Here is a 15,804-nt window from a genome sequence, read left to right as displayed (position 1 = left end):
GATTTTCTTTCAACCATGAAGTTGTATTATAAAAAGGCTGCAGCTATCAGGGGCTTTTTGCACAATGTATCAGTACATTTAATTTCGCTAAAAGTTGTTTGTTAGTTTATGAGATTGCTTTTGTGCTCTTTGAAGATTCAAACTTGCCGCCATGACGTCGAGGTGTGAGGCGCCCGCCTCAATTCCCAAAACCAAACAGTGTGGAAGTGGGCAAGGTCATTAGCCATAGCGAGCTGGCTGATTTGATAGACATTGTGCTGTCAACTCTTGGTTTAATTGTGAGTCCAGTCACTGATTTGTTTTAAATTCGCCACGGTATGCCTCCACCGACTCGTTATAGTGGGACTCCAGCCCATGCAGAGCCGTACATAGCTATAGCCAGCTGTTTCATACCCACTGTAGTGATATAGTTGAAGTAACTTACTGCTACATTACCCGTGCATGTCTTTAATCCCGCCCCAGCCCTTCAGTGCCTGTGAAACGTCAGTGTTCACTTAAAAAGCCAGTATCAGCTCATCACCTTTCAGCACTTAACCCACAATTATAGAAACTCTTTAATGATAGCATGAATATACTGTAATAGTAAAAATTTACATTATGATGATCCAATAAAATTTAAAAAATGGCTACAATAGCACAAGAAGCCAGATACACTAGTGTTTGGCTATGAAGTACCATCAAGAGTTCATGGGGTCTTGATCACATATTAAATTTTCTTCATGCACCACTTGCGTGATTTGTCCATTGACCATAAACTCACCCACCAACAGTCACAACATCAGTATCCACCCTGCATATACAGAAAGGGATACAGTATGGCAAGGCACAGCTAACTAAAAACATGTAATCATATAGTCAGGCTAACATGTCAACAAACACTTAATTCCACTATTATGATTATTGTTAAAGTGAGCATCCCACATAGCCATTCCCAAGATGTATTCAGCATACTGCAGCAGTTGATGACCAATTTTGGAATATATTACTTGACTTGTTTTGTGGTTCTCACCTACATTGTTGGCATAACAATTTTTGTTGCTAGGAGACATATAAACTAGGAGGGACTAATGGTTATAGCATAATGGTAAACAAGTTACACAACAGCAAAGGAAATTTTAATAAACTAGCAGTGATTGAATAGTTGATAGATAAAAGTAGAAGACAATTTGTAGTTTTTCCAGTCCTGATTGTTTGAGAATAAGCACATTTGCTGCTATAAGCATGAAAAAAGCAAGACAGACTAAATTTTAACACAAGGTTTATGATGCAAACTCATTATGCACCTATCAATGTGTTACCCCACCACCCCCCTTGGATGTAAAGCCTGTAAGTGGGGCTTTACAAGGCGAATTGACATGAAACTGCTGCTTCGCTATGGGGCATTTGACAATCATTCATTAAGCACCCAAGTATTTTTTCTACGCTATGTCAAATCCCCCACGTTGCAACTGGAGCCAATGGTGGGGATCTGACACAATAGGTTTGTCCTACCATGGGGCATTTAACATTCGGTTGTGCCCATATAGCCCTATATATGCCCGAAGGGGGGGTTAGTAGGGCAATACATTGATATGTGCATTATATATAATATGGTGCATCTACTGGGGTAAGTAGATTAAGCCTGTACCTTGTGGGCCTAAGCATGTTCCTCTCCTGTTTTGAAAAAGTCTTTTATTGCCTGCCCCTAACTGGAGTTTGCCTGACACCTTCAACATCACAAAAAGCTATCTAAAATGGTTAATTTAGCTTTGACCATTGGAAAAATACAACACTCAACAATTATATCAGAGTATACATAACTCTATATATCTGCCCAGTTACTATATAGTAGGGTCCATGGTTGTCTCAGATCTGCTTATATTATTATCAAATCAATCAATCGATGCATAGTAATTATGGCCTACTGTATGTACGAATTGAGCTGGGCCCTCAAAAATATTAACTCATTTGTAGTATTGACTTACCCACTAATCATTCAATGCCCGACACATTATTTATAGCCAAACTTTTCACCATACATTATAGGAAGCCATAAAAGTATATAGTCTATTAACCTTTCCTGAACTGTTGGTGGAAGCACTTGTTTGCTCTTGACATCTTTGTTGTCATCACCAACCATCTTGGTTGGTTGAAACGTTGAGAAAATATCCTCTTTCATTTTTAGCTGTTTTCTCAGGGTTCAGCTCAACTTGGTCGCGGTCTGACCCACACAGCTAGAACAAGCCAGCGACAAGGCTCTGGCCTACACAAGCATAGTATATAATCCCAGGATGCTACTATGGCATGGGAGATTCCTGTCTAAAATTACGACGGTAGTTATATAGCCGTTTACAATGACTTAGCTATACATGAACTTACCTGGCAATTTGCTGGGAGAATAGTGTGATGCATTCAGTGCCGTTAGGCTTCATGTCCATTCCGAGGCATACATTCAGCAACAACTCGCAGCTGATTCGGCTCCACTTGTCATGCACAGATTTCGACTATATCACCAACCCACTGCTTCAGCAAGAACAGTTAAGACTGTAGCCTCGACTTTGCTGGTTCTTATTTACGTGAAACATCACGCGAGATATCACATGAGTCCTTGCGGGAATTTGAACATTATTTTCAGTTTGAATGAATTTTCTTTTAGCAAGTCACTTTTAGTAGCACTTCTAAACACTAAACTTGGAAGCTTTTACTACTAGTTTAGCTAGTTAATCTGTTGCTGAAGCTGCTATTATGTATGCATGTATATATGTAGTGTAAATGTACAATGTAGTGTGTAGTGCATGTATATATGTACAGTAAATGTACAAATTATATATATAATACATATGTGACCGGATTTGCAAAAAGGGGCCTTCCACACACATCCAATTTGCCAACTTTGACAATTGATAACTTCAGATTGGAAAGAGCTATTGCCTTGAAATTTGGGCAGTGGTGATTTCTTTGCAGCTGAACTCTCCACATGATGGTTTCTTTGTAGCTGAACTCTCTAAAAGGCAATTTCTTCTAGCTGATCTCTCTACAGGGAGATTTGTTTGTAGCTGAACTATCTACAAGGTAACTTCTTCTAGCTGATCTCTCTACAGGGTGATTTGTTCGTAGCTGAATTCTGTACAGGTGATGTGTTTGCAGCTGAGCTCTTTACAAAATGGTTTCTTTGTAGCTGAACTCTCTAAAAGGTAACTTCTTCTAACTGATCTTTCTACAGGGTGATTTGTTTGTAGCTGAACTATCTACAAGGTAATATCTTCTAGCTGATCTCTCTACAGGGTGACTTGTTTGTAGCTGAATTCTGTACAGGTGATTTGTTTGCAGCTGAGCTCATTACAGAATGGTTTCTTTGTAGCTGAACTCTCTACAAGGTAATTTCTTCTAGCTGATCTCTCTACAGGGAGATTTATTTGTAGCTGAACTATCTACAAGGTAACTTCTTCTAGCTGATCTCTCTACAGGGTGATTTGTTCGTAGCTGAATTCTGTACAGGTGATTTGTTTGCAGCTGAGTTCTTTACAAAATGGTTTCTTTATAGCTGAACTCTCTGCAAAGTTACTTCTTCTAACTGATCTTTCTACAGGGTGATTTGTTTGTAGCTGAACTATCTACAAGGTAATTTCTTCTAGCTGATCTCTCTACAGGGTGATTTGTTTGTAGCTGAATTCTGTACAGGTGATTTGTTTGCAGCTGAGCTCTTTACAGAATGGTTTCTTTGTAGCTGAACTCTCTACAAGGTAACTTTTCTAGCTGATCTTTCAATAGGGTGATTTGTTTGTAGCTTCACTCTCTACAAGGTAACTTCTTCTAGCTGATCTCTCTACAGGGAGATTTGTTTGTAACTGAACTCTCTACAGGTGATTTGTTTGAAGCTGAACTTTCTAAATGATGGTTTCTTTGTAGCTGAACTCTCTACAAGTTAACTTCTTCTAGCTGATCTCTCTACAGGGTGATTTGTTTGTAGCTGAATTCTGTACAGGTGATTTGTTTGCAGCTGAGCTCTTTACAGAATGGTTTCTTTGTAGCTGAACTCTCTAAAAGGTAACTTCTTCTAACTGATCTTTCTACAGGGCAATTTGTTTCTGGCAGAATTTTCTACAGGGTGATTTCTTTGCAGCTGAACTCTCTACATGGTGGTTTCTTTGTAGCTGAACTCTCTACAAGGTAATTTCTTCTAGCTGATCTCTCTACAGGGAGATTTGTTTGTAGCTGAACTATCTACAAGGTAACTTCTTCTAGCTGATCTCTCTACAGGGTGATTTGTTCGTAGATGAATTCTGTACAGGTGATTTGTTTGCAGCTGAGCTCTTTACAAAATAGTTTCTTTGTAGCTGAACTCTCTACAAGGTGACCTCTTCTAACTGATCTTTCTACAGTGTGATTTGTTTGAAGCCGAACTCTCTACAAGGTAACTTCTTCTAGCTGATCTCTCTACAGGGAGATTTGTTTGTAGCTGAACTCTCTACATGATGGTTTCTTTGTAGCTGAACTCTCTACATGATGGTTTCTTTGTAGCTGAACTCTCTACAAGGTAACTTCTTCTAGCTAATCTCTCTACAGGGAGATTTGTTTGTAGCTGAACTCTCTACATGATGGTTTCTTTGTAGCTGAACTCTCTACAAGGTGACCTCTTCTAGCTGATCTTTCTACAGTGTGATTTGTTTGAAGCCGAACTCTCTACAAGGTAACTTCTTCTATTGATCTCTCCACAGGGCGATTTGTTTGTAGCTGAACTCTCTACATGGTGGTTTCTTTGTAGCTGAACTCTACAAGGTGATTTTTTCTAGCTGAACTATCTCTTTCCATAGTTGCATGAACTCCCTACAAGGTAACTTCTTCTAGCTGATCTCTCTACAGGGTGACTTGTGTGTAGCTGATCTCTATACAGGTTTCTTATTTCTAGCTGATCTCTTGAATTCTCTTCAGGGTGACTGCTCTATTAGGATGACTGCTCTATTAGAGTATCTCGATCTCGCACTTGCCGCACCAAGTTGGATTTCGCGTTATAACTCCGTGGCTTTAAGTCTGATTCTTCTACACCATTGATGAGCCTTTCTAAGATGATTACTCCATCTGTACAACGATTTTCAAAGCATTACCCTAAGCGGTTTATCTGGTAGGCGTGGCAAGCAGTCGTTTTTTTATTAGCTGATCTCGATTGCGTAATTGTTACACACTGTTGGTTTTTTCGTTGTATCTTCCTGGTTTTTAGCTCGATTTCTTTCAAACCACAAAAGGTTTGAGGTTCAATAGTTAACCTATTCACCCACCGATTTTCAGCTTCTTCCCATACGCGGTTTACCCTGTAGGCGTGACAACATATTGGTGTTATTTTTCGTGAATAATCGCTCATAACTCTTTGCCTGTTTATCGTATTCCAGCCAAAGTTGGTACCGAGATGCGCCTTTATATCCCCCTTCTGTGTGCCAAATTTGAAGGCAATCGGATATGGCGTTCGAGTTTTATAACAGTTTTTGTAAGTGTGCGACAAGAAAAAGAAAAATAAGAAGAAGAAGAAAAAAACGAAGAAACTGAGCCAATTTTTGAAGTCGCATATCTCGGGAACGCGCGAAGTGATTTCGCTCAAATTTGGAATGTGGAGTGCTGCAGTTGGAGGGAATGTCCACAGCAAAAATCGTCTTGTTTCATCAAGGAAGCACAGAGCTACGGAGGTGCGAAAATTGCGTTTTCTTTCTTCCTGTCAATATACTCACGGGTGTTACGCGCCGGCTTCTTGGGCCGCACGACACACTACCGTGTGTCTTGATACCTAACTGTATGTTCTCTATTCAACAAAAAGTAGTGATATCCTGTGCCAAAAACAGCCCAGCTGTAAAAAAAGGCGAGGCCAAGAATGCACAAGTACATGTTCATGGAGTAACTACAACCAAAAGACATGATATCAAAATCTGGCCAAGAAAGCATTTACAGTATAGGCACTTTTGTGCATTCATTTTCTATATGCTTCACATTATCACATCCAGCTAGCTGTACATGTGTGCTTACAATATAAACAATACTACTGAGACGATAAAAGATATTACACTGCATTGTTACCAAAATTAATTTAACTAAAAATTTACAATTGGTTTCTACTTGGCCATCTTTTTGCACTGTATATTGAAATAAAAAGATGGCCAAGTAGAAACTAATTGTAAATTTTTAGTTAAATTAGTTTTGGTAACAATGCAGTGTAACATCTTTTATCATCTCAGTAGTATTGTTTATATTGCAAGCACACATGTACAGCTAGCTGGATGTGATAACGTGAAGCATATAGAAAATGAATGCACAAAAGTGCTATTACTGTAAATGCTTTCTTGGCCAGATTTTAATATCATGTCTTTTGGTTGTAGTTACTCCATGAACATGTACTTGTGCATCCTTGGCCTCGCCTTTTTTACAGCTGGGCTGTTATTGGTACAGGATTATTATTACTAGGCCCGGGGCAAATACAACCAAGTACAATCACCAATGAGACAACCTACTAATGGGGCATGTACAAACAGTGCATGGCAAACACAGTGTGTGCAGGTAGAAAAGATGCACAGTAATACAATTCTAGAGGAATTGAATGGCACATATGCATAAGGGATGTATTAGCAGACCACAGTAAGATTGGGATAAAAGCAGAGTATTTCAACTGTCTGTCACCTACAGCTGATATTTGAGTTATGTACTGTATTTAACATGAGCTGGGTCATTTGTACTAAAATGATCACATGATGCCGTGAATATGCTGCAAGACCAAAAAAAAAATTGGAGAGCAAATGTGGCTGAAATGCAATACCAGAATTTCATGGATATGTCAGTGTGCACAAGTAGCTATGTGGAATGTTGCTGATGGTGGCAGACTGTAGCTACATATAATAATAGCAGTTAATAGCAAGCACAACCATGCACATAGCAATTAACAGCCTAAGGGCACATTTTGTGTATGCTGTTTGTTCTCTCCATCAGCGTTCAGTATGTGGGATGCAATTTGGCAGTTTCTCAGGGCCCATATCAGTGATCAGTCTGGGCCTGGCACTAAAAGGCTTCAGGTGGAGAGCTATGCATCATCACACAAACTTACCAGCTGGAAACTGCACCTTCTTCACACAATGGCCTGTCAGGTGAGGCTTTCTCCCATCCCATACATGAGTGAAGGTAGCCTAGTTACGTGAGACTAAAGAAACAAGACTATCAAAGTGTTTTAACCAACACAAACTAACCTCCAGCGATTAGTAGCAACCTCCAATCATGTTGTTTATTAAGCAGGAGTAGCAATCACTCGTCTTCCAATCAAAAGAGTCACTGTCGCTTACTTTCAAACACAAATGAACAGTAGTTCGCTTGTCTAGAATCCGCCTGATCTATTAATAGTAGGTGTCACATGCTAACTGTTTTGATCGGCGTTAAACAGAATCATTGTACGTTTCTATCACTTCCACGATAACACCCACCCATTATTCAATTGTCTCTTCATACAACATGGATTCTATTCCCGGTGAGTACAAAGCCTTAGTTTTCTCAAACATTGTATACCTGAGAAATGCTTATGTGCATATAATGCTCTTGATGTTCAGTTAATTGGATAGTGCTGGCCAACTAATATATAGCAAGGAAATTCACAATAATAATATCTGCATGAGTATAAATTACTTGCGAAGTCCTAGCTCTTTCACTGATGTGCAGGGGTGTACATGGGAAGGCATGCATGGGGTTCTGGAAACTCCCTTTGAAAATTCAAGCTAAAATAGCTGTAATAATAAAGGACCAACCATAAAATAAGAAATCATGAATCAATGTAATTTTAATGTTTAAAATGTGCCAGTAGTGGGGGCTATGCCCCAAGACCCCTGCACTTATGAATCACCATCAAATATGAGAATCACCACCAAAAATAGTGAACCATCTTGGAAAAATGCCTTGTGCATTATTTTAGCTATGTACTTGACCACTTAGTCTGCATGTGCACTGTAAATAAACCCCTGTCCTAAGAAACCACAACATTGTACAGTATGGCCAAGAAGTCACATGTGACTTATATAGCTCATGTCACTTAAGTGTAACACAAAGGAATAATAGCTATTGATTGAGTAGAGGAGTACTGAACAAAACACCGATAAGTAGATAGTAAATTAATGGATAACTTCATGTGTTGATTATATCAATGTATAGAAGAAATGTTTCTAGTTAAAGCTACTAAAATTAACCCAAGCATGTGCAGTTGCTGCACACATGTACTGAAGTTGAGATAAACTTCAAATTATACAGTATGTCAGATTTGAAGGGATTAGTCAGAATTATACACTTGCAACTGTTCTTTGGAGTTATTAGTGTGTATCTTTTAGACCATTTAGGAGAAGTCAAATATTAAAGTGTTGTCAGTGGCTGGGGGGCTGTGCCCCCAGACCCCCACTGCCATAAACTCCTACCATGTCAAAGTTGAACCCCCCTTTGACAAATCCTGGTTACGGGCCTGCTTGCCAAAGTGTAAAATGAATAATACCTTTACACAATGTTACAGAGTATGTTTCATATCATCTACTGTATACATGTACACAAATTTCAAGATATGTATATATCTAATCCAAAACAGCCAAGCTGTAAAAAAAGTGTGCGGCCCTCAGAAAGGCTATGGTGAAAAAAGATGTGAAATCCAAGGTGGTGGCCAAGAAATGGCTATGATGGTAGGTTAATGGTAAAAATTTTAATAATGACAATTCAGGTGAATTTTGTGCCAAGACCAAGCGGCACAAAAATTCACCTGAATTGTCGTTATTAAAATATTTACCATTAACTTACCATCACAGCCATTTCTTGGCTGCCACCTTGGATTTCACATCTTTTTTCACCATAGCCTTTCTGAGGGCCGCACACTTTTTTTACAGCTTGGCTGTTTTGGATTAGATTTCATTTCTTTTTGTATTTGTATACCCCAAAGCCGGCCTATGGCCAGCTTTGGGACTCTTTTAACCTATGTTTTTTTTCTTTACCGCAGGAAGAAGAAAAGATGAAGTAGATGTACTTTAAATATTTTATCAGTAAATGTACAAATTATATAGATATATAATACATATATTGATTACAGAAATCTCCATGGTGGTTTCTTTGTAACTGAACACTCTACAAGGTGACTTATTCTAGATGCTCTCTCTACAGGGTGAGTTGTTTGTAGCTGAACGATCTACAAGGTAACTTCTTCTAGCTGATCTCTCTACAGGGTGATTTGTTTGTAGCTGAATTCTGTACAGGTGATTTGTTTGCAGCTGAGCTCTTTACAGAATGGTTTCTTTGTAGCTGAACTCTCTAAAAGGTAACTTCTTCTAACTGATCTTTCTACAGGGCAATTTGTTTCTGGCAGAATTTTATACAGGGTGATTTCTTTGCAGCTGAACTCTCTACAAGGTGGTTTCTTTGTAGCTGAACTCTCTACAAGGTAACTTCTTCTAGCTGATCTCTCTACAGGGAGATTTGTTTGTAGCTGAACAATCTACAAGGTAACTTCTTCTAGCTGATCTCTCTACAGGGTGATTTGTTTGTAGCTGAATTCTGTATAGGTGATTTGTTTGCAGCTGAGCTCTTTACAGAATGGTTGCTTTGTAGCTGAACTCTCTAAAAGGTAACTTCTTCTAACTGATCTTTCTACAGGGCAATTTGTTTGTGGCTGAATTTTCTACAGGGTGATTTCTTTGCAGCTGAACTCTCTACAAGGTAATTTCTTCTAGCTGATCTCTCTACAGGGAGATTTGTTTGTAGCTGAACTATCTACAAGGTAACTTCTTCCAGCTGATCTCTCTACAGGGTGATTTGTTTGTAGCTGAATTCTGTATAGGTGATTTGTTTGCAACTGAGCTCTTTACAGAATGTAGCTGAACTCTCTACAAGGTAACTTTTCTAGCTGATGTCTCTACAAGGTCACTAGTTTGTAGCTGGACTCTCTACATGGTGGTTTCTTTGTAACTGAACTTTCTACAAGGTGACTTCTTCCAGCTGATCTTTCTATAGGGTGATTTGTTTGTAGCTGAACTCTCCACAAGGTAACTTCTTCTAGCTGATCTCTCTACAGGGAGATTTGTTTGTAGCTGAACTCTCTACAGGTGATTTGTTTGAAGCTGAACTCTCTGAATGATGGTTTCTTTGTAGCTGAACTCTCTACAAGATAACTTCTTCTAGCTGATCTCTCTACAGGGTGATTTGTTTGTAGCTGAACTATCTACAAGATAACTTCTTCTAGCTGATCTCTCTACAGGGTGATTTGTTTGTAGCTGAATTCTGTACAGGTGATTTGTTTGCAGCTGAGCTCTTTACAAAATGGTTTCTTTGTAGCTGAACTCTCTACAAAGTAACTTCTTCTAGCTGAGCTCTCTACATGGTGGTTTCTTTGAAACTGAACTCTCTACAAGGTGACTTCTTCTAGCTGATCTTTCTACAGGGTGATTTGTTTGAAGCTGAACTCTCTACAAGGTAACTTCTTCTAGCTGATCTCTCTACAGGGTGATTTGTTTGTAGCTGAATTCTGTATAGGTGATTTGTTTGCAGCTGAGCTATTTACAGAATGGTTTCTTTGTAGCTGAACTCTCTACAAGGTAACTTCTTCTAGCTGATGTCTTTACAGGGTCACTAGTTTGTAGCAGAATTCTCTACATGGTGGTTTCTTTGTAACTGAACTCTCTACAAAGTAACTTCTTCTAGCTGAGCTCTCTACATGGTGGTTTCTTTGAAACTGAACTCTCTACAAGGTGACTTCTTCTAGCTGATCTTTCTACAGGGTGATTTGTTTGAAGCTGAACTCTCTACAAGGTAACTTCTTCTAGCTGATCTCTCTACAGGGAGATTTGTTTGTAGCTGAACTCTCTATATGTGATTTGTTTGCAGCTGACCTCTCTACATGATGGTTTCTTTGTAGCTGAACTCTCTACAAGGTAACTTCTTCTAGCTGATCTCTCTACAGGGAGATTTGTTTGTAGCTGAACTCTCTACATGATGGTTTCTTTGTAGCTGAACTCTCTGCAAGGTAACTTCTTCTATTGATCTCTCTACAGGGCGATTTGTTTGTAGCTGAACTCTCTACATGGTGGTTTCTTTGTAGCTGAACTCTACAAGGTGATTTCTTCTAGCTGAACTATCTCTTTCCATAGTTGCATGAACTCCATACAAAGTAACTTCTTCTAGCTGATCTCTCTACAGGGTGACTTGTGTGTAGATGATCTCTATGCAGGTTTCTTGTTTCTAGCTGATCCCTTGAATTCTCTTCAGGGTGACTGCTCTATTAGGATGACTGCTCTATTAGAGTATCTCGATCTCGCACTTGTTGCACCAAGTTGGATTTTGTGTTATAACTCCGTGGCTTTAAGTCTGATTCTCTACACCATTGATGAGCCTTTCTAAGATGATTATTCCATCTGTACAACGATTTTCAAAGCATTACCCCAAGTGGTTTATCTGGTAGGCGTGGCAAGCAGTCGTTTTTTTTATTAGCTAATCTCGATTGCATAATTGTTACACACTGTTGGTTTTTTCATTGTATCTTCCTGGTTTTTAGCTCTATGTCTTTCAAACCACAAAAGGTTTGAGGTTCAATAGTTAACATATTCACCCACCGACTTTCAGCTTCTTCCCATGCGCGGTTTACCCTGTAGGCGTGACAACATATTGGTGTTATTTTTCGTGAATAATCGCTCATAACTCTTTGCCTGTTTATCGTATTCCAGCCAAAGGTGGTACCGTGATGCACCTTTATACCCCCCTTATGTGTGCCAAATTTCAAGGAAATCGGATATGGCGTTTGTGTTTTATATCAGTTTTTGTAAGCGTGCGACAAGAGGAAGAAAAATAAGAAGAAAAAAACGAAGAAACTAAGCCAATTTTTGAAGTCGCATATCTCGGGAACGCGAGAAGCGATTTCGCTCAAATTTGGAATGTGGAGTGCTGAAGTTGGAGGGCATGTCCACAACAAAAATCGTCTTGTTTCATCAAGGAAGCACAGAGCTACGGAGGTGCGAAAATTTCGTTTTCTTTCTTACTGTCAATATACTCACGGGTGTTACGCGCCGGCTTCTTGGGCCGCACGACACACTACCGTGTGTCTTGATATATAATTATAAAATTTTCAAAATTTTAATTGTGAGGGTCTTTTGTTCTTCACTCAGGTTATTTACATGTATTACGTTTTATTTTTTATTAAGGTTTTACAGCACAAGTGCTGAAGGTCTGTAAGACACCTGGCCCTACAGCCTGTTTAAAGATGCTTTTATTTCTGTGATTCCTAATCAAATTAAAAATTTTCCTTGTACTTGTTTGTTTACTTTTTGTAACATAACTACGACTAGTGAACTGCATCAAAAGAAAGAACAGCACAAGGCTAAATGCTTTGATCTGCAGGGGCGTAGGCAGGATTTCCAAAAGGGGGGTTCTGCCCTAAGTATAGAATTTCGTAGGTGTGCACATGTAAACACGTGTACATGTGTATTCTTATAAATTCATTCGCAATAGCGAGTAGAGGTACTTGAATTCCTCTGCCTGAAGACCTGTAGCTACTCATTTCAGTGGATTTGTGTAAGTTAATTCAGTTCTAGTTAACCAGTATCACGATTTAAAAAACTTAACTCTGAAAAGGGGGTTCGTCCGAACCCTTTGAACCCCCCCTGGCTACGCCCCTGGTCTGAACATGCCAGTGCTGCCGACAGGGGGCAACTGGGGCATTTAACCCTGGGACCCACTTTGTAAGGGGCCTCCAGGGGCCTCCAGGGGCCTCATACAGTAGTAACTACCTCATAGCTACTTATCCACACATAGCTACAATAAAATGAACTTACAACAGTGTAAATCTTTCCTGTAGACTCGAAGGCACATAAGAACTAGGGGTCTGACACCACCCAAAAGTCGCGTGTAAGATTCCGAATCTCACCACTTTTTTTTGCAAAGATTCCGGATTCCAATCAAAGATTTCAGATTCTAAATTTGGAAATTTACATAGCTAGCAACACATATTAACACCTTTTGTGCATTCAGCTGGCTTCCAGGCTAATTAGATTATTGGCGAGGCCTGTACAAATGTGTCAAGACATGTGCACCATGCTCAAGCCGATTGCAACACAGCACACGAGATACTATACAATATAATTTACTAGAAATATACGGAAATAATCAGACTTATAGAACATTATTTTGTCAAGATTCCAGATTCCAAATTCTTGCCCAATTTCCAGATTCCATTGTGGGATTCCAAGTGATTTGTGTCGGATTCCAGTTGGTGTCGGACCCCCCGCATAAGAAGCCTCAGTACAAGAGATACCATCCAAACTCTGCTCAATGAGATTCATAGCAATCCAGTGCAGCAGTGGCAGCAAACTATTACTCGTAATATATCTTATAAGGCACCTATATAGACAGTGTGACTTCTTCATAAGATCGAGATACTCTAATAGAACAGTCACCCTATTACAGCAGTCAGGCAAATATTCAGTTATAGTAACTGTTAAAATAATCAGTCTAGTATAGGGTACAAAGATTTCCTAGATGGTACGTATTTAGCAGAAAGCTTGTGCCCTAATAGCTACAGCTAGCAATTCCCCTAATACAACAATCCAATTATACTGTGATAAATTATTAAAATCACTCTCATATTTAATCTCAGGGAGCTTAATTTTCAAAATTTCCTGGGGGAATTCCCCAGACTACAGCTTGGCATGTGGCTTGGCATGCTTTACATCTGTCTGGCAATATACTTATCAGTAATGGTAGCTAACAGTTTTCCTTAGTTGTAGTCAGCTTGTTCTTGTAAAATTATTCTCATATTCAATCTCAGAGAGTCTAATTTTCAAAATTTCCTGAGGGGCATCCCCCAGACCCCTCTAGGTTATTGTATGCTTTGCATGCTAAAACTGTCAATAAACTTGTCAGTTAGTAACTTGTAGTTTAGTAGCTAGTTAGCTAAGCTTGTTCTTGTAAATTGCTCTCACATTCAATCATAGAGAGTTTAAGTTTCAAACTTTTCCTGGGGCATGCCCCCCAGACCCCCTAGGTTGGCATGCAACTGGCAATAAGCTTATAATTATCAGTTTGTAGCTTGTAATCTAGTAGCTAGTTAACTAAGCTTGTTCTAGTAAAATTGCTCTTATATTCAATCTCAGAGAGTTTAATTTTCAAAAATTTCCTGGGGACCATGCCCCCTAGCTTGATTTGCATGCTAAAACTATTAATAAACTTATCAGTTAGTAGCTAGTTTACTTTTAGTTGTGGTTTAATAGCTACTTAGCTAAGCTTGTTCTTGTAATGTCCTTGTGTCTGTATTTCTTTATTGAAAATTATGGGTTAGCTATAGAGGCCCCACATTCTAAATTTGCCCCTAAATCCTTTCGGCGGCCCTGGAACATGCACCCCAATTATTAATCAGTGAAAAGTCAATTGGCCATTCCACTGCATTTTCGGCCATGTTCAGCCCATTATGCAACGTTGCAAACAAAGAAAAGCATCGATCTACTCAGTTCAGAAATGACAAAGATTTACTTGTCTAAGCGTGTTCCCCAACCATTATTATTAGTAAAAGTTACGTAATCATCATGCTTATTTTTAGCTTTGTTCAGTCCGTTGCTCATCATTTTAAATGAATAGTAGTAGAAGTGCCTCTGCACTTGATCTAGTCACTATGGAAAATACAAGTTATTTACCAGGAAGCCATGTGCACTTGCACTAATCATCACCTTGAGGTGTCAGTAAAAAGAAATAGGACACAAAAGGGAGGACAACAGTGAGTCCATGATGCATGAATTGTATGTACTACGACATACCAAAAGGCATCAGTCAGGCTGAAGCAATGTCTAACAGTAAAAAAATCAAGCCTGTAGCCTTAGCCATGTTGAGTTATACTTGTCTGAAAGCATCAGTTAGTAGTCAGTCAGTCAGTCAGTCAGCAGAAAATTCCACTACATAAACTATTTTTAAAATTCTGTAGCAGCATTTCTAAAGTATTCTAGACCATTCTAAAGACACTTTTGTGCTTGATTCTACCTAACTGATACTGCCAGGATGCCATGAAGATATTGTGAGGCTGGTTTCTGGTAATATTTTCTTGTGAGGAGATGCAAACATCCATGATCTCTAATATACAGTGCTACTGTACTGTATGATATCAACAAAACATTCACAAAGTAGAGAATGTCTCATTTACTCCTCTTATTTCAAGGAATGGGTGATGCTACCACTAAGTTTTATAAGAGACTGGCCAACTTCTTAAGTGCCAAGCATGGCCTTTGTCATGGCATAGAAATAGGATGGGTTTAATGTAAACTAAATTTTCATCACTAAGATCTCCAATTATGTGTATTTGTGATGTCTGGTCCAATTTGCGCTGCAGGTCACAGAGACTTGTAAGTAGGTTTAAATCACAAATAAAGACTATTTTCTTTCTCTGATTAGCTATTGATGTGATTGTCATACAGTATAGTACAGTAATACTGATCATGAAGATTTGGGGTTTCTTGCCCAAAAATATCACCCAAAAACCAGCCTAACTTTTATTTTATGACAGCTTGGTAGTATTGTTAGCCAAACCCATTAGGTCTAAGTCCCTAAAATTAGGTTAGGTAATCCTAAGGCTGCAGCACATGTTGCTGTCTGGCTGGTCACTGTAAAGTACTAATAATAATAATAATAACCAAAAAATGTCTCCGTAAACCTTTCCAACAACTGCAGACCATTAATTTTAATTGTTCCTGTAGTTACACTTGTCAGTCACTTGTTTTGTCATGATAAAATGATACAATAAAATGCGAATCACCCCCACTTAAATGACTAGAACACAGAAATGCGCCCTTCAATGATCAAGCTGCA

At 38.9% G+C, this 15,804-nt stretch overlaps 1 protein-coding gene across 1 annotated transcript in view; it reads left to right on the top strand.

The window, feature by feature from the left end:
* Positions 1 to 15,804, top strand: part of LOC136245248 (uncharacterized) — a 201,949-nt gene that overhangs the window by 173,292 nt on the left and 12,853 nt on the right. The window lies entirely within an intron of this gene.

Source organism: Dysidea avara, chromosome 15 (genome assembly GCF_963678975.1).
Source record: "Dysidea avara chromosome 15, odDysAvar1.4, whole genome shotgun sequence".
In the NCBI taxonomy this organism is placed as follows: domain Eukaryota; kingdom Metazoa; phylum Porifera; class Demospongiae; order Dictyoceratida; family Dysideidae; genus Dysidea; species Dysidea avara.
This window is presented reverse-complemented; position numbering and strand designations above follow the sequence as displayed.